The 23,412-nt window shown below is 52.0% G+C and overlaps 1 protein-coding gene across 4 annotated transcripts in view; it reads right to left on the bottom strand.

Moving 5' to 3' along the window:
* The window catches only part of Olf413 (DBH like monooxygenase olf413), a 225,155-nt gene that overhangs the window by 158,920 nt on the left and 42,823 nt on the right, over nucleotides 1-23,412 (bottom strand). The window contains exon 1 of one of the 4 annotated variants that reach the window (XM_076898417.1): nucleotides 7,171-7,231. The exons of the other annotated variants lie outside the window; for them this stretch is intronic. The gene's annotated coding sequence lies outside the window, so the exon portion shown is untranslated. Of the gene's footprint in view, nucleotides 1-7,170; nucleotides 7,232-23,412 lie in introns of those variants that run through there. 4 annotated transcript variants of the gene reach the window in all.

Below are 23,412 nucleotides of genomic sequence, written 5' to 3'. Positions count from 1 at the left end.
AATGGCGGCTGGGCCTGAAATTGTGCTGCAGCCTCTCACCTCGGCCACACGGGCGGACGCTCGACCCGATCGACGAACGATATTTCACACGCTATCGAGCCTCGAACCGCTCGAGAGAACGTGACGCGATCATTTGTTGATACGTAAGAGTATCGAGCGGGAGCGACGTCAGGGCTGCTGTTATTTTCGATGCTTCGAGTGCTGGTAGCGACCCGTGCGCTTTGCTATCGAAGAAGGGGGTTTATTACGTACCCGTACCCGCCTGTGTATATTATTTTGCCGTCGTGTAATGTGAGGAAATTGGCATGGTTCAAAGCGACGGGAGCGTGTTCCGTCAAACGTGTTTCCCTCTTCTTCCCCGGGGTCTTTCCTCCTCCTAATTGCCAGTTACTAGGATACTCCGATACAGTCTTACTTGGCTCTGTAGTTTACCAAGTCTTTTAAGTCGCAAAGGAAATGACGAGGCGAGGGAATGGAAAGATGTCGCTGAAGAAACGAGAGCGGAAAGTTTCTCACAGTGACATGATTCACTGTTTCTTTGCGCCGTGAGCTGTATTAACTCGTCGCAACGCAAAGCCTCCCCTTTTTCACGTCGACTACCAACGGAGACACGCATAAACGGATAATGATTCGTTGTTACGTCCGCGTTTGTCGTCTCATTATTTTTGAAACTTCGTTCGAAGTTCTTGCTAAAATCTCTGGTATCGGGAGGTACTTTTATCCTGTCGATTTGTTGGTATTGTTTAAATAATTAGTTCGACGAGAATATTCGAAATAGTAAGATAAGAGATGTTCTGAATCGTAGCGTTGGTCGTTACGCTTGCACGCGAATCAATTCTAGGACAATGCCACCCTTATCGCGAGAAACATCTCCTAATAAGCTAGCTCGCGAAAGCTTAATTGGGCCAAGAACACGCGTCATCCAACGCACGAGTTACACGGTGCATCCTCTTTGCTAGTCGCGGCGATCTTATTCTTTGAACACTTGGCTGAGCAATGCGCGATGTGTAGAATCCACGAACGATTCGCCTGATATATTCGACGATCAGTCACCGTGGTGGGAAATTACGTGCAATTGCACGAACATCGCGCGCAAAGGTCAAGGGAAACGAAACCGTTTTAGACGGCAAATAACGAACGATTAATCGCGGTAGCAGCGTGCATAATCCCCGATTATTATCGTCTATCGATCGACCATGAGCCACGAGTTCAACAACCGAATTATCATTTTCGAGCGATTATTCCTTCCCGGCTGGTGAACGCGTAAATACACGCGGAGAGCCCATTGAAATCCGCGCTTGGTAACAAGAACCGACGCACATTATCGCCCGATAATTAGCACGATGTAGCTACAATTTTACTGCGATGCGTGAACAAAAAAATTGTCTGCGAAACGCGTGGAGAAAAAAAAAACGATACGAAACGAAAGAACGGACAGAGAACAGGGTTGCGCGGGGGTTCGAACGTACGCGAGACTCGTTCGCTACCCCGTCGAGCGCCGACGGCGTCGCTGAAAGTTTCACACGACGCGACGATGGCCCGGTAATTATCGCGTTGTGCTTGGAAAACAGCTTTCGCAATTATTTCAATTAATATCGAATCCCAACCGAGGGGCACTTGAGCGGTTGGCTGGCCGGAGGACTGGTTTTCAGATAAATAAACGTGGCTCCCTCGTAGTCGGTCAAAGAGAAAGACAAACCGTTCGACTCGTCGCCCGACTGCCGAAGGCGACATTACCTTAATTGCTACGTAGGTATCGCGCGACTCCGCGTCCGCCTCTCGAACCGTTCCCCGATTCAACCGCCTCCAACCCTCTGGGCGCGCGTCCCGATGCTCGACGCTTTCAATGTCCACTAAATACGAGTTCGAGGGGGAGGATGGCTGGTAAAACGCGCGACGGCGCAGTCCTTCCACGAGAGTGGCTTGTCGTCGTCGTCGACTGTTCCGCGCGCTGTTAGCAAACGGTAATTCTGTAAATCACTAGGAGAGCGTGACAAACGACTGGCCCATACCCAAGCGCGTCCCCGTAACTGATCGACGCGATAACGTACGCCACCGGGAAAAAAGTCTTCGCCCGTTTGCGGCTGAAGATCGTCCGTACTTCCGGCGAGTGGGCGTCCCGCGTGTCGTCCGCACGCCGCGCGTTCGCCCGCGAAACGTCGTCGAACCAGGGATTATCGATTCGTTGTTTTCGTTCGCTCGTGCACCCGGAACCGCGCCACTTTGCCCCAAGTCGACGCGACTCTCGCACCCCTCGGGAGAGCCAATAAAGCGCGCGCGGGATTATGTAAAGGCTTAACAAACAGCGCGCGGCGTAATAATATAAATCTCTGCGAACGTGACAACCGAGATCGCACCTGAGCCCCCCCTAGTCGTTCGATGGTAGTCTGGGACGTGGTCGAGATGTTGTGTTTTAACCTACGAAGGTGGGATTGTTTAACGAAGCACCATTTTCGTGGATGATTATCGTGGAATCCTAATTTTGATAGAAACCTTGTCGCGCAGGGTGGGTTAAGTTGTAAATACGCGTGTAGTTCCATGTTCGATGGAATTCTAAGATCGATTTGCGATATTTATGTGTGAAAGGCAGACATTTCGCGTGGAGCATGCTCGATGCCAAAGTACGAGCCTTGAGAGCACTCTACACTTTTAGGGTTCGCCTGTAAGCACCTTTTTCAGGGCTTATCCCTTTTAATCCCGGATTTCGGACGTCTCTGCAGTTTTCAGAAGCAGGATTCACCCCAGCGAGTTTACATTACGACCTTGTATTACCTCGAAACCTGACTTGTTCGCGCCGTGGATCGTTTACGATTGACGGAAACGGTGCAACATTATTTCTGAATATTCATCGATTCTAATTAGGCAATTAGAGGAAAACCTCCACTCTATTCTTTCTCGAACGAAACCGTGATTAATACACTGGCGCTGTTTTTTCTACGGGACCGGCCAGACTTAAGTACGAGCCACGCGTTATTAATCGACTAAATAGAGTGTTTTCGTGAGAATCTACGCGAGTACCTCTGCATAATTTCATAAATCACAGTGACCGTGATGAACGATCCCCTTCGTACGTTCTCGCTCCGAAGCGACGCGGATGAAATACGCTCGCATGGACAATTTTCTTCGCGTCGTTCGCGTACCAGACCCGAAATATTCCCGGTCCTCGGTCGTACACGCAGTCGTATCTCCATCCTAATTCTCCTCCAGCTATTACCACCGCTCCTCTCGTTATCGTTCGCAAAAGTTTCAACGACAAAAATCGAGGAGACGCGGGTAAAAAAAAAAAAGAGATCGCGGAAGCGAAAGAACACCCGCACGGCGGTTCGATGGAAAATTTCAAGTGAATTTAACCAATTTGTCTCCTGTCCGCCTCGATCGAAGGCATGTTCGGAAAATCAATCGCGACGTGTTAGCGGAACGATCCAATCCATCCTGGAGGATTCTTTATCCCGTAGCCATCAGCCCCCGCGGAGGCATGCACAACCGGTACACGCTACGGAAATCCAATATCCGACGCCTGGGCAAAAACGCCTTAAGATGTCACGCGTCGCGAAAATTTACCGATTGATCGATGTCCCACGGACACATCGTGCCGGTTTACCAGGCGAGCCCCCCCGTGATACTCGATTTTATGCGCTGGTTACCAAGCGCGAACCCTCCGCCGCCGTTTTTCGCCTGAACCACTTTTCATCCATCAGGGGTGGTAGCAGGCGTTCTCGCAGCGAACGAGGCGGCGGACGCGTCCTCGCCGTCGAACGGAAAGCAAGATCGCGGCGTAAAAAGCTCGAGAGGCGTATCGAAGCCGCAGATTGCGTGCGTATACCGCTGTAGCGTGGCTTTAACGTTGCGGTTTCCGGCTTTGGCAATTGTTAAGACTGAATAGAACAGTGGCGAGGGCTTCCATTCTTTTCTTCCTTAATTGTATCGGGAAATTATGGGGCTACGGTGGAATTTCGCCTCGCGAGGAACAAGCTATGGGAAAGGGAAGTCGTTCTTGAGGGAACGTGTCGTTTGGTGGCTTGATTATCGGTAACGCTACATTCGTGACAATTTTTGTATGGCCTCGCGTATAAGGGAACGTGAGAACGAATTTTCGACGATACGAGATGATAATTCGAGGGAAGTTTTCGCGTATTAACTGCCGATATAATCTTGCCCGTGTTCTCAACGATTTCCACGGGCATTAATGGTACGTAACTTTCGTGCGAATCCGGAAGCGATCGCGCGCTCACGTTTACTCTTGAAACGACGGTAAGGAGGTAGTAAAAGGGAGCCTATTCCGTGACGATCAACGACTCCGGAGTTCCCGCGTAATTATCACCGGTGGCCCGTGCAGAAAATTACTGAAATTCGCGTTATCAACTGGAGCATCGTGTTTCTCATTAACGCTGGCGAGGATGATCGCTGAAAAGCAACGGCAAGGAAGCCGTGTAATTATAAAATTCATTAAGTATGGAGATTGTATTTATACGCGAGCTTCCAAGAATAATTTGCCACTCATTAATGGAAGCTCCCGATGAAAAATTCATTGGGAGCCGAACGATACCTGCGAAGAGAAAGGGGGACGTCGAGTTCTCTGAGAGAGTGGATCGCGAGGTATTCGGTACGAAAGAGAATTCGCCTCGCCAACCCGAGGTATCATTTCCGGCTGTACGATCGGCTTCGAATCGTTTTTCCTTCGCCTGCGCGGTGTTTACGCGTAAATCGACGCGTTTCCCGCGCTGTAACAACCGATTTACATTCGAAATCAGAGTGGCAGCTCGAAAGAGTAGTAGAACCGTGGCGTGTTCGACGATTGTATTGCTAATCCCTCGGGCGACGTTGTCGGCCCACGAAAATTGCAAGCTACCGGTTACGATATTTCGCGTACGGCATGTTTGCCGGCAGGTACGCGTACACGGATAGAGGAAAGGGTGGGTTGGGTGGGTGCAGGGCGTGGTGAAAAAAAAAAAGAAAAAAGGTCGAAAGAAAGAAAGAATCGAAATCATAACCCCGGGCAGCAATCGCAATTTTGTGCTTTCTCTCTCTCTCTCTCTTTCTCTTTCTCTCTCTGTCCTGTCGCAGTCGATGCGTTCCGCGTTATCCCGTAACTGAAAAATAACGGAGGGCTCCCCGAGTAGAACGCTCGATATAACCAGAGCGATTGTAGCCAGAGTTCGACACAGTTCCACGGGATTATGTATCGCGCGAGCGGGCCACGAGCGCGTATTAATTGCGAAATCGTTCTAATTAACGGGACGGCGGCCCGGTGACACGCGTAACGAGCACCATTATGCCTCGATACGAGCCTCCACACCCTTCGCTCGTTACGTCACGGCCTCTTTAAGGTGTACGACGTTTAATTAATGTTAACAATCGTGGTGACGCGCGCGCAAACGTCGTAACGAATCGATATCAACGAGCGGAAAGCGCGGGTAAGCGCGTGCACGCGTAGGAACGTGACGCGCGATTGAAAAAATGAGAGCCAGCCAGGCGGCGTTAAATCGAAACGCGGCAAACAGTAACCAATGGCGGACTGGTACTGAGATGCGTGCACGGTTCGAGCGAAAAATAATTCACGTTTTCCCACCCCCCTCGCGCAGAGAATTCGCGCGCCGCTTGTGAATTTTTCATTACGTTATTCGATCTCCCCGGCGAAAGGTTCGCGCGAAACGAAGGTTTTTGTAGCCCGATCTGTTAAAAATGTTTATCTATGGCAGCAATTCGAAGAGTTGTCCCGAGTTTTTAAAATACGAGAAATTTTCCGCGCATACTCTGACGGGATGTATACGAAAATACACTTTCCTGCGCTGGTCAGGTATTTCGATGGCGTAAAAATATGGCGCCGATTAAAATTCAAATTTTCCATCCCCACGGTGCGTCATAAAATAGAATTGTCGAATATATTAGCCGGTTGAGAGCTGTTTTAAATATTACAACAAAAAGAATTTGAAAGATGAAGCTTCAAAACCCTGCGTCATCTTCAAAATACGAAAAGAACGACTTCAGAAATGAACTCGATCGAGGAGTGGCCAGCAAGAAGAACGAACAACCGCTAATCCCGTAGTAACGAGAAACCTCAACGCACGGTGACGTTTTTTCCACCCCTTTCCGCACGAAGGGTGTCCTCGTCGATCGTGCAACCCTCGAAGCGGCTACAGGCGGTGTTTGCGTTTCTGTACGGCCGTCGCCGCTTCCGGCAATTATCCTCCAGACGGCGGATCGGAATTGGGGCAAAACGGGCAGGCGGCGCGCGTCCCTGTTCACTCGCTAATTCGTTTTAACCTGGCCAATTTCTGGCCCTCTCCCACTGCTGGGGTACAGGAAACTCGATTACAGTTCGGCTCGCGAGAGCAGCCCCGCGAACGTGGCGCGATCGACGACCAATAAGGAGAAGGAACGTCGAACGAGCCTGGCGACGACCGAATTTCACTCGAGAATTATCCACTTAAATCGATCAAAGCGTATCCGCTAATTGCATTCTGCAGATTTGAGCGCGCGCGACTATGCCGGGGATCCGCTTAAATCGATCATTAACTCGTCGGTTCTGCTGGAATCGGGCATTCGCCACGGATCCCTCCGGCTTCCGGTTCGATCCGTCATAGCGGACATCTCAACGGAGCTGATACGCCAGGAAGAAAGGACCGCGGATTCGCGAAATAACTCGGGCAAAGTTTCGCGTTATTAACGGTACAGAAAAGGTCGCCCCGTTGGGGGATACGGAAATTTCGCTTTGAATTCAAGTGCCCGCGCGGCGACGGTGGCGGCGGACTCGCGGTTCTAAACGTTGCCTCTGCTAATTGTATCTAATTAGCCTAGATATTAGCGAAGCAGAGGACCGACTACGACCTCCCACCGGGGTCTGCTGAACTATTTAAACGAAAACTCGGGTAATTACGGCAGTGGACGACTCAATGGGGAACTTTCGGCAATCTTTCGAACTGTTAAACGTATTTCCATATTGTTATTACGTCTTTAAAACACTCTGGTATCGAAACAAAGATTAGATAATTCGAAATATCGAAGCAACTGGCTAGCCAGAGGTTCTGCTGTTGGCTCTTCGAGTGGTTGCTCACGGGCCGATATACACCGGTCCGCAGCGGTCGGGTTAAATCGATCCTTGTGTCGTCCAGCTTGGCTGCGTTAAATGGAAGGGCCAAGGGTGTAATAAGCAACTGCTTGGAATCTCACCTCGAGGCTATTCAACGGCGAGTAAGTGTTCCTCCGCTGTTAAGCCACCACTCTGTACGCGTAGCTATTCTCCCCTTCTATCCCTCTTTCGTCGCCCCCGTTCTCTTTTGTGTAGTCATATCTAATTAACCGAGGTATTGCCAGCGAGGCGGCGGCGTTGATCTCTACTTCCCTAGGCGGCCGAGAAATTTCAACCCCTAAGAGGATGCGGTCGAACTTAAATGAATTAGCGATAAAGTCACTTTAGATACCGGCAGCGTCTGATTGAACGTTCGCCAGCGAAAGGGAGGCGAGGCGAGAAAGGCGCCGCAGAGAACCACCCCCGCTCGAGGAGAAAGGATTTCCGTATCCTGCCTCCGCGACGTAAATGGACTCTCAATTTCAATGGGACGCACGTGGAAAGGCACGAATCGCTCGGGAACGAGTACGCAGGGCCGCGATATTTTCCTGGATACCTGGCCAATTTGCAATAAAGTCCTCGAGGATTGTCGTCGGGGAAAGAAACTCCGAGATATACCTAAGAACACGATCCGCTGGGTAACTGGAAATATGTTTCCATTGATTCTCCCAGCGAGGTCGTCTTTCACATCCGCGAGGAGGTTGCGTCGTAAAATCAAACGAAATCGAGGCGAACTTGCGCGACAGATTTACCAAGGCTTCGTCTGATGGAAGAAGTTCGTTACGGCGCGCCGTGGACCAAACCAAAACCTCTGCCCTCGCCCTTGGTTTGCCTTTCCATTCCGTGGATATTTCCTTACAAAATACTCCGCCAGCTGGACCCTCTTTCTCTGGCAAACAAGAACCTTCGCGAGGCGCTCGTTTCGAATTCACGGCTTGCTCTCCGCGCGCGGACGTCGCCTCCTCGCGCTGGACCGTGAAACAAGCGTTTCTATTTACACTGGGCCCCGTGAACTTGTCCACGGGGCGGGCCTTGCGCGCGCGGACGGGTCCACGCTGACAAATCATTGTCATACCCGTGAAGGAAAATCAATATTTAACGGCGCGGATACGCGCGCGTACCCTACGATCCCGGTGCACGTAATTCCTGCGGTCGCTCAGAGACGATTGTGTGCGCGCGCGCGGCCAATTCCCAGCGGCCTGTAAATTCCCGAGGAAAAAAAACCGGCGGTGGAAAAAATAAAACCTTGGGAATCGTGTACCGGCGATTTCATCCGAAATGGAAGTCGATCTTTTTCGAAACGAGGCAAACAGAGAAAAAAAGAGAGCGGGAAAAAAAGCAACAGCCGAATAACTCGACAAAGTTTTCTCGACCGAGGGAAAAATAAAGTGGAGTTAATGGAAAATAGGACAACCCGTTTCCACGAATGTAATAATAACAGATCCCGTTTAATCGGTTTACCCGTGCAATAAAGCTCTCGGCTCTTAAAACGTTCAATTGCCCGACGCCGTCTGAACACATGCCGTACCCGTTCTACTTATTTACTCTGACGAGGCCACGCTCTAACCTGACCATGAACGATGTCACATTCTTTTACGCGTAACCGACTATACGCTCGCAGATTTGTCCAGATGAATGTACCCCCCATATAGCTTTCTTAATAATCGATTCGAGAGAAACGCTCGGATCCAGTTTAAGCTTTTCCATCTGCGAGGCTGGAGGAGCGACTGGTTCCAGGTCGAGGGAAACGTTTGCGGAAGAGCCGTTCCCTCGATCCTCCCCCGGCGATGGGGAGCAACTTCTCAGACGAGCGGGTCCAGATGGGGCGAGACAAAGCCCCGGACACATCCGGGGAAATGGAAGTGAGGAAGGAATCGAAGAAAAGGGACGGATACGCGGGCATTTCCCCGGGTGTAGTTCGTCAATCGGCGAATTCGATCCACGCCTAAACGGGCGAACCTCCTCGTTACGTCGTCTTCCTCCGCGGAGAGGGTGCGCGCGACGACGCTCGCGTCCCGGTCTGGTTAACGCGTTCCCACCCGCCAGAGGTGAACCGTCGTCGACTCCTCTCGTAACTAACTTCCCTGGCGTTTCTGTGTGTGCGACTCCTGCTACTTTATCTGGCCCGTCAAAGGCGAGCTTTTACGGACGCGCATCAGCAAAACCGCGGCGCCGACATCAAAGTAACGACTCGTCGCGCATATAACAAGGGGGTCAGACCCGTTTCCGTGTCAGCTGGAAAAGAGAGGGAGGTGGCAGGAAAAGGAGTGACGAACGAACGAGAGGAAGAGGAGGAAGACAGAGCGAGGGCGAGGGGTGACGGGGAATCAATAAGCTTGAAAATTCGGCACGAGGGGTGCGGAGGTGGGTACTCGGACGTAACCCAGTTCCGCGAGGCGACACCTGCGATTCGACGATGGATTGTCGGTAGCGTGATAAATACAGGTTTCCGGGACTACGTGCGATGATACGAGCACAGGTGCGTCAAGGTATACGCGTCGCGCGACACGCGTCCAGACGGAGACGCGTTTGTACCAGATATCGGGTGTGGTAACGCGTCGAATCATAACTTGGAGAGCACCTGCCCCTGGCACATCGGCGGATACCCCGGTTACTATGACAACGACAGTTCGTTCTGGGTGAACGCCACGACGGTTAGCTTCTTTCTTAACGAGGAAAACCGTCACCTCGACGGAGGGCGAACGGGGGTTGGATTTAGCGGGTGTGAAAGGAGCTCTGTGGCGGGACGAAGGGGAAGCCTGCAGAAGAGGGTCGGTGGGAAAGATAGAAATCGCGGGAGTGAAAATGCCAGCAATGTTGGGAACTTTGGAGACAAGACGCCCGGGGATCGTCTCCTTTTCGTCCCTGCTCGCTCGTGAAACGGCATAATGGATATTCCCGATTCCTTTTTATTTTTATTCCCCATCCAGAACGACTAAAGCCGATATACCCTTCTTCGAGCTTCAATTTATTTTCCAACGAATGCCAGCCACCCTCTCTCGTCGGCTCTCGATTAAGAAATCGAGTGAGAAGTGTCTCGAAGGATATCGGTCGCCGTGAAAAAGACACGAGAACCGGGGGTGGAAACGCGAAGGGGTGGAAGGAAGGAGGAGATCGAGGGGACGGTGTTACGTTTTTTTCCCCTCTCTTCTCTCTTTTATTCGTCTCCAGACACGCTGCTACTTAATTGTGCACGCGTTAATTATAGGGGCGAACGCGACACGGGCCAAGGACAATGAGGCAGGGCAGACGCATTCGATTCGTTCCCTTCGAATACGGATTCAGAAACAACGGGACCCGCACCTGAAATACCTCGGTCGAAGGATATCTTTTTTCCCTAATGAGAAACCCCCTCGCGAAGGGGATGAAGAGAGTGTATACATATATATATATATATATATATATATATATATATATATATATATACATATACATATGTATACGTAGACGTATGCGTGAACGTGTACGAGGTGGCGTCGGTGATTCGACGGACGGGGCAGGGGTAGAGCGAACACCGGAGATGGAAGACGAGGGGTGAACTCGGTTTGCATAATGCCTCTGCTCGCTCAACTGCGAAGCGTAAGCTGTTTTACCATTTCCATCGACAATAATCCTGGTAAAATATTATTTTAAAGGCGCAGTCGCTGGATGAGAGGCGCCTCCTGAATTCCCTCGTTCCACGTGTCCCCGTTAGGTGTATACGCGTCTGTGTCCGCACTGGCTCGCGAAGAACGCGTATACGTGTGCTTAAGCTCGTTTATTCACGGTACGCTTGGCGTTCGCGCGTTTTAGAAGACGCCCCGATAAGTAAGGAAACGTGTACCATATATTGAATTTCGTCGTATTTATACGATGGAAATGTCCCGTTGCATATTTTATAATAACTCACGCGTATGAAATCAGACGTGGACGAGGTTGAATAATTAATCGAGCTTCGAGAGGAGCAGACAAATGGCCGACTATCAGCTAGTTACGTTTAAGTTAGTTCTTCGCAGGTGGGACGTGTTCGTCCGCGGAGCACACGAAACGCCCGTCCCAGACAGCGAATTTCAATTAGCCCGCGGGAAACGCTGGTAGCTTGGATTCGTCTAATCAACAATTAATCGGACTTTCGATCGTCGCCCGACGGAATTCCATCGTGCGAAACAACGCACGATTCATTGGCCGTATCAGCCGCGTGTTTGCACACCTTTACGCGACAAACGGCGGGCGAGCGTGTGTACACGCGTGTGTGCACGCTTAACAAACACGATGCACAGCACGGATAGGGGTACGGGGTTAGCAGCAGGTGTGCTAACATCCCATGCGTTAATCTTCAGCCATAACTCTAGGAACGTTGCGCGAGATATCATGCGTCGATTGGCAATCGAGCCCGTGACTACGGATCGATCCGAGGACAACGTCGTGGCGCGTCGCGTCGCGTCGCGTCGCGTCGCGTCTGCTGGCAAGGAGTCCGTCTCAGCGCGACGAGAACGGTTGACCTATAAAACGTTTTCGATTCAACCAGAAGAGGGAGCCTCTCGACGAAGAATCGGCTACCGAGGGGTTAAGAAAGCATCGTGGATTGGCTTCGAGGGATCGAAAAGAAGAGCTCTGCCAATAAACGAAAGAGAGGGGGTGAAACGCGAAGGCTCGAGTAGAACTAAACCGAGCCGTCGATCGAGTTGAAATCATCGCTCGTATCCACCGTCAACGATCCAGTCTCGTACGATCGCATGCCTTGCAAATTCCTGTACGTCGCGAGCAGCTGATAGCTCGCGTATATGAATAGATACATGGGGGACGGCGCTGGAATGTCTCTTTTCCGGCGAAGTCTGACTTGTCGATAGTCATGAATTTGTAACGAGCCATCGAGGGGAACATCTTCTCCCTGCGCCGTCGAAGGTATATACGAAGGTACCGGGGACACGAGCTCTAAAGAATACACGGCGAAACGACATTAAAGTTTCATGTGTGCGAAGCGTGATGGACTTCTCTGTAAATTTAAACGGACCACCGGTGAATCACTTATCGGTCCTCGAGGAAATTGTTTAACCTGGCTGGCAAGTTAAATTAAGAAAGCGGAATCGGTGTGGCCCGCCACGGACGAAACGTCGGGAAGAACAGCAAAGCGTGCATCTGGGGAATCTGTCGAGAGGATCTGGACTCGGGGCAAGCGGACGCCCCGCGGTAATAACGTTCCCCCGAAACTAGAAATGGCGAACGGCTAGATCGGGTACGCTGGCAGCATAATAAATCACCGTACCGCTCCGCAACAATCAATTAATCCGCGTAGCGTGCAATTTGTAGCGGGGATTTGCGCGCGCGCTCGTCAGAAATCCACCGTTCCACGGGCGATAAATAAACGTCGAAATCAATTCCGCCAGCCAGCTGGCACCCTTCGAATAAACTCGAGCCGTGAAACGCGCGCGAAACGGGAGGAGGAGCCCGTGAATTCTTTCGCCTCTCGATGCGAACTTTCGTTAAGAACTCCGTGCCAGCAGCGCAACGAACTTTCGACTTAAAAACCGCGTCCACGCCTTGCCCCGTGGAAATCTCCCCGTACAGCCAGTGCACGAGTAACCCATGTAGCTGCAGCGAAGAATAGGGTCATCTGCGATCTCGCCTTAGGCTAAGCTAACGGCCGCTACGAAGCTACGAGGCGATATCGAAAGCGCCCAACTCTCCGGGCGTATCCCCATAAAACGCACGGTATAAAAGAGTCGATGGTATCGCGACGATCTTTTCCTAAAGTTATACGTCAGAGATGCGCGACGGTCTACGGGGTCAAAGGCTTCGCGCGTAACCGGGGCCCTTTGTCGCGTCGATGGACGACGCTTCGAGGGAAATACGCCCCCTCGGCGATAGGAAAAGTAATTTCGAGAAACGCGCGGTGAAACTAAACAGACGCGAGACTGCGATAGAGCGTGCGTTACGTGTCGTATCTGGGCGGACGCGATCTGGACAGTCGACGACGTTAAAGAGCGATTTCTCAGCGAAAAGAGGATCCTTGAAATATAAACCCCTTATGGGACAGCGGAGACGCGAGGCACTCAAACGAGACTGCGATTCTCAGGTGAGCAACCGAGGCGAATCGATTGTACGAGCTGCTTACCGAGCAACTGTCGTGGAAGGGAAATATGTATCGGCTAGTATCGTCTCTGTGAAGTATTTTAAATATGCGTTGGAAGCTCGCGTATTCATCAAAATATTCTTCTGTCCGCGATTCATTAACGAGAACCACTTATACGGATCCACTTTACCAGTGTGCAATTTTAAAATCACGAAATGCAAAGTGCAATGGAGATCCATAGCCTCGAAAGGCAACGACTGGATAATCCAGCCAGCCGTCCGAATCTCCAAAGAGACATCAACGCGGAAAATAGGTAGCAGTCCTAACGACGGGACGTTCCCCCCATCGAGGATATGGTTCAAGAGGCGAATGAGCGGTCGCAGGATCAAGGGATCGTAGGATCGGCTGCATCGCGCATACAAATAACCGATCGAAGACTCGAGCTCGCCGGCGGAAGTGCATTAAACGTGGCTTAGCTATCGGGTCGTAATAGGTGAACCTGTTCGACTAGGCGTTTATTGTGCCTGGCACGTCTATGCTTTTTCACCCCGCCGCTCTTCTCGTCCCTCCCGGTTCCCTGTCAGCCCTTATCCCCGCCACTTCCGACACGCCGGGTCAACCCTTTCTTCGACGCTTCGAACGCGTCCGAATACTCGAGCTAGGGGAATAACCGTGGGGCATTTAACTGCGCGAGGGTTTCAGCGTCGGTGGTGTTGTTGTTGTTGCTGGTATTGCCGTTACCCGGAACCCTTGGCGGATGCCAGCCACCGAGCAGGTAGTGAATAAAGCGAGACAGGGGCCCTCCCACTTGGTCGCGGAGGATCGTTTAAAGGGGCCGAGTGTTGTGTGTTCGTGCGCGCACGGTCGGATACGGTGAATGGGAAGAAGGATCGTTTTAAGGAGGTTTTAATAGAAATATTTATATGTTCCCTTTCGACGTGGTCCAGATAGAGGAAGACGGATAGGCCGTCCGCAATGGCGGAGTCCCCCCCAAGGGGCACGTTATTATTTATTCATGCGGTTTGACGAGGGAACAATCCATCGTATTTACCCCGGGACCTTTCACGCTCGGCGTTAGCAAAATTGTCCTCCCTTTTGTCCGTCCTCCGCGTATTTGCCCAGTTTTCGGGGTTCTTCGTTTTTCACGCTCCTCGCTGGGAAATCGTTGGACCGTGCCGCCCGGACATCTGCCCCGTCCGTGTCGTTTCTTTCCAAGTCGAGGGCATCTAGGCGCGCGCGCCGCTAAATTATTCGCGTACCAACGACGAATGAATAGACCGGACGGATCGAGAGACCCCGCGGTGGTGACCTGGCGGAAGCAGAACACGCACCAGGCTCGCGTCCGTGAAACGACGCGTTTCCGTGTGCAATTTGCGAAATCGTCCGGGGTAAAAAGAGCGCGCGGACGCGACCGACGCGACGGCGGACGTACCCCCGACGTACCCCACTCGCAAGAAGCGGTGATTTACATCCGCACGGTTTCCTTTCGAGGCGAATCGAGAGGGCACAATCGCGGACGGATAAAAATTTAATTCTCGTTAAAGTCGCGAATTTATAGAGGAGGAGTTTACTCGACGGCGCGCTGGAACGTCCTCGCAGCACACCGGATGATACAAAGGAGATCCGGCCGGCGGAAAAACTTTCCTTCCTCCGCTACTTCGCCAAGTTTTTGTTAGTAAAATGAAGCACTCCAGTTTTTCCCCTCTTTCAACGAAGCCCAGGATTATTTGTATATCGTCCCAGAGCTTCTCTGCCCTCTTCTTACCGTATACTCCCCCTTCTACTATTTTCTTTCCCTCCTGCCCGATTTTTTTCTCGCCGCGCTTCCTCCTGCCCCGTCCTCCACCCTTTTTTATCGGCTATCCTCCAGCAGCCAGCACCAACGCCTTTCGCCGTCTCGAATTTCGCGCCAGTCGCGATTCTTAACTGGAGCACCGGATGAAAGGTCGACACACTCAAGGGTCAACGCGAGAGCCGTGTTAATATTCTACAAAAGATGTCTCTCGACCTCCTCGAGCTCAAAGGAATAGCGATCGCAGGGCAAGGAGGGAAAGAGAGGCGGATACAGGGATATGGCCAAGAAAATTCGCGGAGCAGTCCGATTCCCTGCAGAGAGCCTTTGCAATTTTAATAGATCCATTGCATTTCACGAAGCATTATCATTATTCATTTCGTAGGACACCCTTCGCAGCACCCTTTCCACGTCCTCTGCCGGCTCGGTCCGAGTACCTTTTCAACTCCTGTTTAATCTACCGTCCGATTGAAAAGAGTTCGTTCGCTGATTAAATGTTACACGCACGACACACGCCCAGCTATGCACACACCGTGCACCAGCCCGTGTACTGCTCTTCAATCCGTTGAATCGTTCCGTTTAAACGAAAGTGGAAATGGATTCTCGTCAAAGGGCCCTCGGCTGCATGCGCAGGAAGCGCGAACGCAGGAAGCGTGTCCAAGGAACACAGGTAGAAATCGTGGAAGGGCAACGCGTTTCTCATCTCGTCGAGAGAGAGATATATAGTTAAGGTGCACCCTGGCGCGGCAAAGGGGTAGAACAAGCGACGATCGAAGATACGACGTTGTCTCCCGACAAACTACCGAGAAAGCTGCCACTCCCTCGCCCACGGTTTTCGGGATCCGCAAGAACATTCGCGGCGGTCGTATCCGACGATCTCGAAACACCTCGCATGCGGGCAAATATATCATTACTCATTCCCAAGCGACACCTTTTGCTCGCTCGCCCGGTTATAAATCTGCAAATACGCCGCGTGTTCCGCCAGCGATGCCCGCTAACGCAACCCTCCAACCCCTCGCTACCGCGCCAAACACTTTGTCATTCCCTTGCCCATCCTTATCCACCTCCCGCCGCTTCGACTTGTCCTTCCTGTATCCCGCAACCCTTTAAATTCAACGAACGCGTGTACACGTCCGACGAGTGTCGCCGGCACGATCGTAATCTCGTTCGAGATGAGAAAAAAAAAGCTAGTTTTACCTGGTTCTACACAGGGACCGCGTTGTTCGATCGTTCCTGCGCTGCTCTTCGAGACGTTCATCACGGAGAGGGATTTCAGATCCGTCACGCGTATTCCTGACGCGTGTTATTAATTATCGTCGATCCTCGCGTCGATTACCGCTCGCGGTGGAAAGAAAAGACAGCTCGTGTTGCAACGAGCGGCAACGAGAGCGAGCAAAAATCCCACGGCGTTAGCAGCGAACGAGAGCGTGCGTTACGGCTGTTCAGAGAAACGAACCCCCTTTAATGCGATCATTAGCGGGTTTTGTAACGTGGCGCGCGCGATAAATATAGCGATTGTTCGCAGCGAGAGGAACGCGCGTCGGAATTGTTTCTTGCTCGCCGCGTTTCCAACGCGTTCACTTCAGCTCACTCGAGACTGCCATTCACCGGGGCCCACCTGAACGTTACTCAGGCTAATCTCGCGCGCCGTCCTTTCTGATTACTCGCGCGGTCGCGAGAGAACGAATTTCGGAACGAACGAACACCCTCCTCGATGCCTTCGTAAGAGTCGATCCACGGTCAGTGGAACGCGAACGGCTGGAGCCGCGGTCGAACTGCTCGTTGGATTAAAAATTAAGAATCGCACCGTTCCGAAAATTTCCTCTCGTCTAATTGGCTGAGTACACACGGATCGAAGATCCGTTCCGTTCAAGCATCGCGGGGATATTAATACCAGCTTCGACAGTTCCGTTACGATATTTCTACCCTCTCGTCTCTCGATATTAATGTTCGCGAAAATTTCCGGAACGATTCAATTTCATTTATACTCGATCTGTATCAATCGAAGCTTTTCTTTGCGCAAGCATCGAGGCAATTTGTAACGTTAATTTTTTTTCATGAACGTGTTCCGCTACTTTTCTCCACCCCCCCAGCCGTTTTAGCTCACTTTGACGGAGAACAGGGTGCATTTTCCAAGAACAAACGCGATCGAGCGAAAGAATCGGGGCTGCGCGTCGCGTAAATTCTGGAGCCGGTTAAAATCGCGGCTGTAATTGGAGCGGAGGAACGGCTGCGATATTTCCGCCGCAAAAAACAGCCACGCCACTTTGCCAGCCGCGATATATTCCGCGGAATCTCGTAATAAAGCGGCCCAGCTGAAATCCGGACTAACGTCAAGGATTTATTCCGTTTAATCCGCTGCCAGGGATAAAAAGAAGCGAAACGAGTGGCTGGCAAGGAGTGAAAACGTGGAAATTAATAGACAGCAGGACGAGGGGCGGCGGAGCGAAGGCTATCAACGTCGAGGAACAGTTCGCGGGGTATGCGTCGAGAGCAACAGCAACGCGCTCGAATGGAATCTTGAAATTTGTACGAAGAGAACTCATCAACGGTCTTAGAAAATCTGTTACCGCTCTCAGGTGTTCTTTTTACGCGATTCGTGCAACCACAGTTCTCCATTGTGCGCCTCTTTTTCACGAACTCGCCGCGCATCCACGAAGGAATGTGCAGATACACGTTGTTTTATCTGGGATCTTAATAAAATTCATGAACACGAGTCAGCCTACCGAGCAGCCAACGGATCCAGCCAGTCAGCGACGAAAAGTGTTCCTCGATGGTAGACCAGTGATAAAAACCGAATTACCAGCCCGCGACGCGAACTCGAATAGTTAAGGGCGAAACTGGCGCGGCGAGGAAATTAGAAGAAACGCAACTGCATAATACGACGCGGAGGAAACGGTCTTGCGCCACGCGTTTCCCAGGCGATAGGTAAATTGTTATTTCGAATTAGCCCCCCATTAATGGGTAGTACGCGAAGTAATTAAAGTGGCTGCGAGGCGAAAGCGCGACCAGCCAGCTGCTCGCCTCTCAATGGGACGATAAAGTCCTCCTCTGTTATTAATGTATCGCGTACGAAGCGATTCCGCGTGTGCACGGGTACATCCACGCCAGGACAATCGCGCGTCGAGACTTCGTGCCGGTTTTTATCGCGTCGTTACGTCGAGCTATTATATTTTATTGCCGCGTTACCCGGTTACGCGCCACTTCCGCGCGCATTTTTCGTGGACCTGTTGCTGGCCAAGATGGTGGCACTCTCCCTCGATGGCACCGTCGAAATTACGTTCATTCGACTCTGCACGCGTTCACGGAAAGTGTTCGTGATTAACTAATTAATTCGAAGCTCGTCGTAATTACGAAAACTGGCGTCAATGAATTTTATCGCGTTCAATCGATCGCATCGAGCAACTCCGCGAAACAGGTGGAAACTTGGAATCGATCGAGTTCGCGAGATAAATCGGTGACACGAGTTCGCATTTCACTTGCGAGCGTATTACACGCGGTCGTGATACCCTCTGCTCTCGTCGAATTAAAAAGTTCGGTAAACGCATACTCCGATACCAAAATTCCCATCCCCCTCGTAGCTGCTGCAACAGGCATAAGTTTCCTTCTTCCGCGCTGACAGGCGGACTTGATTAAAATCTGAATGGCCTAGGCGGAAATATTATTCAGAGTTTGCGCGAGGATCGCCTCCGCCGTCCTGTCCCGCGTCCGTGACTTCCACAGGCTTTGGGAAAAGTAAGAGGAAGAAACGGTTGGAGGTGGAACAAAGGGTGCCGGTCCAATTTAAAGGAGAGCGCTTAAGTTTTTTATGCGTTCGGCTGGAATCGTTGAAATTCGTTCGCGTTCTTTTTTCGCCCGTTTCTTTTCGTTTACTCTCCGTCCCTTACGCGTTCGTCCTTTTTTTCACCGAGGAAGGAGAGAAGAAAGGATGGATCGCTCATTTTTTACAACAATCCGACGAAAGCGAGCAGAGTATTTAAAAGATTCTTGAACTCGGAGATTGATGACATTCGGAAGATTCGCGCGGACGTTGAATCAGTTCACGTGATGCTGCTCGAGGAGAGAGCCACGCGCGATTAAAGTTTCATTTACCCGGAAGTGGGCTTCGTATGCACCGGTGCCGGTAGTTAAATTCGTCGACGACGTTAAACGAGCAGCGCGCGTGAAGTTTTATGACTTGGCGGTGGGGTTGGGGAAAAAAAACTTTTCGCCAGGAATTAACATAAATTTGCTTCGAGGGGCGGAGTGCTAGCTCCGATAATTTCAAAATCTTCCGGACACCGGCTAGTTTTAAGTGACTCTTAGCAATGCAAACACCGCGGTCGTTACCGCTAGGGGCTAGTTAACGGATCTCTATGGCCTGCCTAATTGCGGTCATTTTACCAACTCCGGCGAAAATGTCATCTTTCTTTGCGCGGCGACCCCTTTCGCCATTAACCGTGGAATATTAAAAGCAAACATCGCGTTAACTCTTTCGGCTGTCCCCGTGCAATTACTGTATCGCTGTTATTTCACCGTTAAACGTATAAACATTTCTGCTCGTAACGCGGATAAAATGGTAATTACGCGCGCATCGATGGCACAGTCGCGATTCGTGCCCGTCTCTGTGGCGGAGGATCAACACGTTCCTAGGCGAGCAGCTCGGACGAATCGCTGACGTTTAAAGAAGAGCAGATAACCGGCTGGTACCAACCGGGCTATCTGTCAAGAACTGGATCACGTCAGCGGGATGCTGAGAACCTTTGCACGCGCCTGAGGTTTCTTGCGACGTCCGCGTTGTCGGTGTACCGAGCCACGGCAGGCTGTTCAATGGCAGCTGGGTCTTAGCCGGTTTAAGCGCCGCTGCAGAATGGGCCCTGACACCGTGGTATTGGTGCAGGGTCTCGCATTACATAAGTATAAGCCGGCAGCACAATACCAACGCTGTCTGGAAGACGCCCCAGCTCTCTCTCTCTCTCTCTCCCTCTCTCTCTCTATCGTTATGCCATCCTTTGTAAGCATGTATCTGGGGGTTGAATGCCTACACATATTCACGTATGCACCCAGAAGGGATAGAGAGAGATAGAGGGTACGGGGAGGGAGCTGGTGGTGCGGCTTCGATGCGTCTGCACAATGCAATGTTGATATTGAACACACGCGACCCGCGCAGCGGAACTGCGAAATGCACACCGGAAAACTAGACTCGACAATGCGAGGGTCTCTTCTTTGATCGAGCCACCGCTCCCTTTGACCCTGACGCCACCATCGACAGATATGATAATGCTCGAAGGGGTGGTTTTTTTCTTTCTGGGGGATCGATACGGCTGGACGAGGTCGCGGTCGGTGGCAGCGATATGTAACGCGGTCGTAAAATCGGTCAGGCGTCAAAGTACGCGTGTTCTCGTTACGCTGGGGCAGAAATTTGAAAATACACGGAGGGGAGACGATAAAGGGGGCTTGACCCTCATCAGGACCGCGCGACGATCGCAGCTGAAAGCTCGCCGCGTCGCGTATCAGTGGGCGGCCTCGGTATCTCCGTTGCGTAACAAAATGGTAAGCGACGATCGCAACGCGTGGCCGTTTCCGCTGATACGCAACAAAGCGACGGGAACGCGCAACTGCTGGATATTCAATTTAATGATGCGCGCAGACGAACGCGTGGCGATTCGTCCGTGTTGCATCGCGCGTTGCATTGCAACAGTCGCGCTCCAAAGTGGTGCAAAAAGCAGCACAGGAACCACGTACAAACCCTGAGAGCGGCTACATCAATCGGTGCCACCGATCGGCCGCTTTAATTTACGACTCTGCTCTATCGCCTCGACCAGCTATATCAACTGGTACCTTCTCCACATTTTCAAGAAATGTCGTCGAGACTCGACGGATTCTCGAATCCCTAATTGGAGTGGCAGCGTGATCCCGAGGGTCATCAATGGCATCGGGCCATCCCGCGTTCGAGGTATCGATGCCACGAAAACGACGGTAATTCAAGAATCCGAGATACCGCTAGATTAGAGAGGAAATATAATTGGCGACGCGGGAGAAGCATTCCAAGAATAGAGTTGATCCGGTTAGCCGGTTCTAATATCGCATCACCAGCCACGTCTTCGACTATTTCACAGAGGAATCCCATTAGAGCCCGTGTCGACGTTGCACACCAGCCTTAATGGAACAGTTCCCGGAATGGAGCCGACCCAGTTCGTCGATCCCAACATCGCATTACAGCCCACGTTTTCGACTATTTAACGTGAGGGGGGCGAGAAATCCCGTTCGTGGCGTATCGACCTGCTACGCGGATGGATCGATTTTTCGTAGCACCGCCGTCTGGTGCGGCCTGCCCGTTTTCCCAGGAATAACGGGAGCCCCGCGCGGAACGAGGAGACGCGCTTACCCTCAGGGGCCCACCGTGACCAACGAGATCGGCAGACTTTACGTCAGGCATTCACGTATCAGCCAGGGAACCTATATTTCCACGGCGAAGGATCATGAACGCGGCAGCTTGACGCCCGTGGAAGGGAACGGAAGGGGAGGCTACATAAAGCAGAAACGTGAGGTAGATTCGAGAACACAGAACGGTTGAAATGGATACACCGTGCCGGTGGCTCGTCGAGCGATATTTCAACCGTGTATATAATCCCATATCATGACCGGGGGCTTAGTTTCGACACCGTGGACGACGGGCTCTAATCCTCCCTCGTTCTGCTGGCGAGACCAAAAGTTGGGAACGTCGCGCGGCGCGGTGTACCGTGGAGAAAAAGATTCTGGCACCGGCTTACGGGTGGACCGTGTTTCGTGGCGATGATGAAAAGGATCGCTGGTCCCAGGGTAGGCGAGACGGACGGAGAGGATCGAGGACACGGAAGCAGCCAGGCCCCGCGTGGATTATGCGGGTATAATAGGCGATCCTAAGGGTAACCTCGCGTCGACGGCTGAGGGTTTTTGTGCGAGCAGAACCGAGTGGATCTCGTCGTCGTGGGGTACGCGTTGCGAATCGACACGCTGCTCACGATTTATGTCGTAGCCTTGAATCGCACCGTCGCGTCATCCGCGTTAGTTTCTCTCGTCCTGGACGCGTTCAATTATCGCGCGGAGGGTCTGTCTATCGATCCGCGAGGAGTCTTGGACCGCTTTTGAAAAGCGGCAAACTTCGTTCTCGAGTCGTGGAACTGCACTCGCCGAGTTACCAACGGTTGGTCGTCCAGACGGGATTCCTGGCCGAGAGGGACCCCGCTCGGGCGAATTCTATGGAAGAATTTCCGGAAGAATGCGGGGAGAATCTTTGTTGAATATCGTCGTGTCTGTGCGAGGACGGATAACGGGATTCGGACGATCAAGCGGCGACGCGGCTTTTCAGCGAGCGCGCGGAACTTAAAAAGAAGCTGGCGAGTTAGTTTCAAAGAAACCTCGGAACGTCAACGGCTGCTAGGCGGCCACGAATGAAGACATTCTTCTCGAGTGGGTACCGTGTACCAATCTCGAGATCGTCGTTACGGAGGGGAAGAAAAAAGAGCCGTATCAAAATGGCGAACGCCATCCCCACGCGGAATGTCGTGGCTGCATAAAAATGCGAGACGACTGGGCCCCCTGCGTGGCGAAAAAAACCGATGACTCGGTCCGGGGTCAAGCTCGAGCGAGCGTGAAGGCCAAAACGAAAGAAACGAGAGATTCGCAGACGATGGGGCACCGCTTGACCGCGACTATAGCCGCGGCTAATGAAATCCTAATTAAGACGTTGTTGAAACGAGTGGAACGATTCGCGTCTGAGGATGCCGCGGAAGAAAGGAACGAAGGCTGGATGCAGCCGATACTCGGCTGTGAGCAATCGACCGACCGCGAGAGAGCACTTGTCCGACCACCGGCTACAGCGCCAGGTTTGCGTTCCGCCCTCGCATCCTAACGAACGTTGAACAAGCAGAGACGAGTGGAGTGGCCAGAGAAGAAGTAGAAGAAGAGCGGAATCGCGATGAAGGGTGTGGAGAGGACGCTGGGAAGGGAACTCGGGAGGATCGTGCGAGGAAAAACGGAGTCATTAAAACTTATTAGAGAAGAGCGTAGTTTTCTTCGCGACGTGGAACCGCGAGCAACCACGGAGAGGCGGCTTTGCGCGAACCGCGACGGTGACACGGCAAGTTCCGTGCTCTTGAAGGGGGGGTGAGAAAGTGTCAGCCGTGCCGGAATAAGGTCTGTCCGTGTATTAACGGCGCATTAACGCGGGGGCGTCGTCGCGTACCCGTGAAGCGACGTGGAATTCGCGTAATTGGACCGACCATTACGCCGCGGGATGCAGGTAAGTGTTGCATTGAATTTAAGAAGACTGGCGAGAATTTGTCTTGTTCCGGAGCTCGGTCTCGGTTTGACGCTCGCTCGTTACTCCAGCACAGCGCTGGGCGCAGGGGTGGCGAACCTCTTTGTTGAAAAGGGTTCGCGCGAGAACGACGCCCGGCTGGATGCTCGTTTTTCCTTTTCCTCGCGCGCGGTTCAATGTCTCGCGGTGAACTTAGCCATTTTTCAACAGCGCCAGCC

The sequence above is a fragment of the Xylocopa sonorina genome, chromosome 7 (assembly GCF_050948175.1).
Source record: "Xylocopa sonorina isolate GNS202 chromosome 7, iyXylSono1_principal, whole genome shotgun sequence".
Taxonomy (NCBI): Eukaryota; Metazoa; Arthropoda; class Insecta; order Hymenoptera; family Apidae; genus Xylocopa; species Xylocopa sonorina.
Note: the sequence above shows the minus strand (reverse complement) of the source record. Positions and strands in the feature narration are given on the sequence as shown.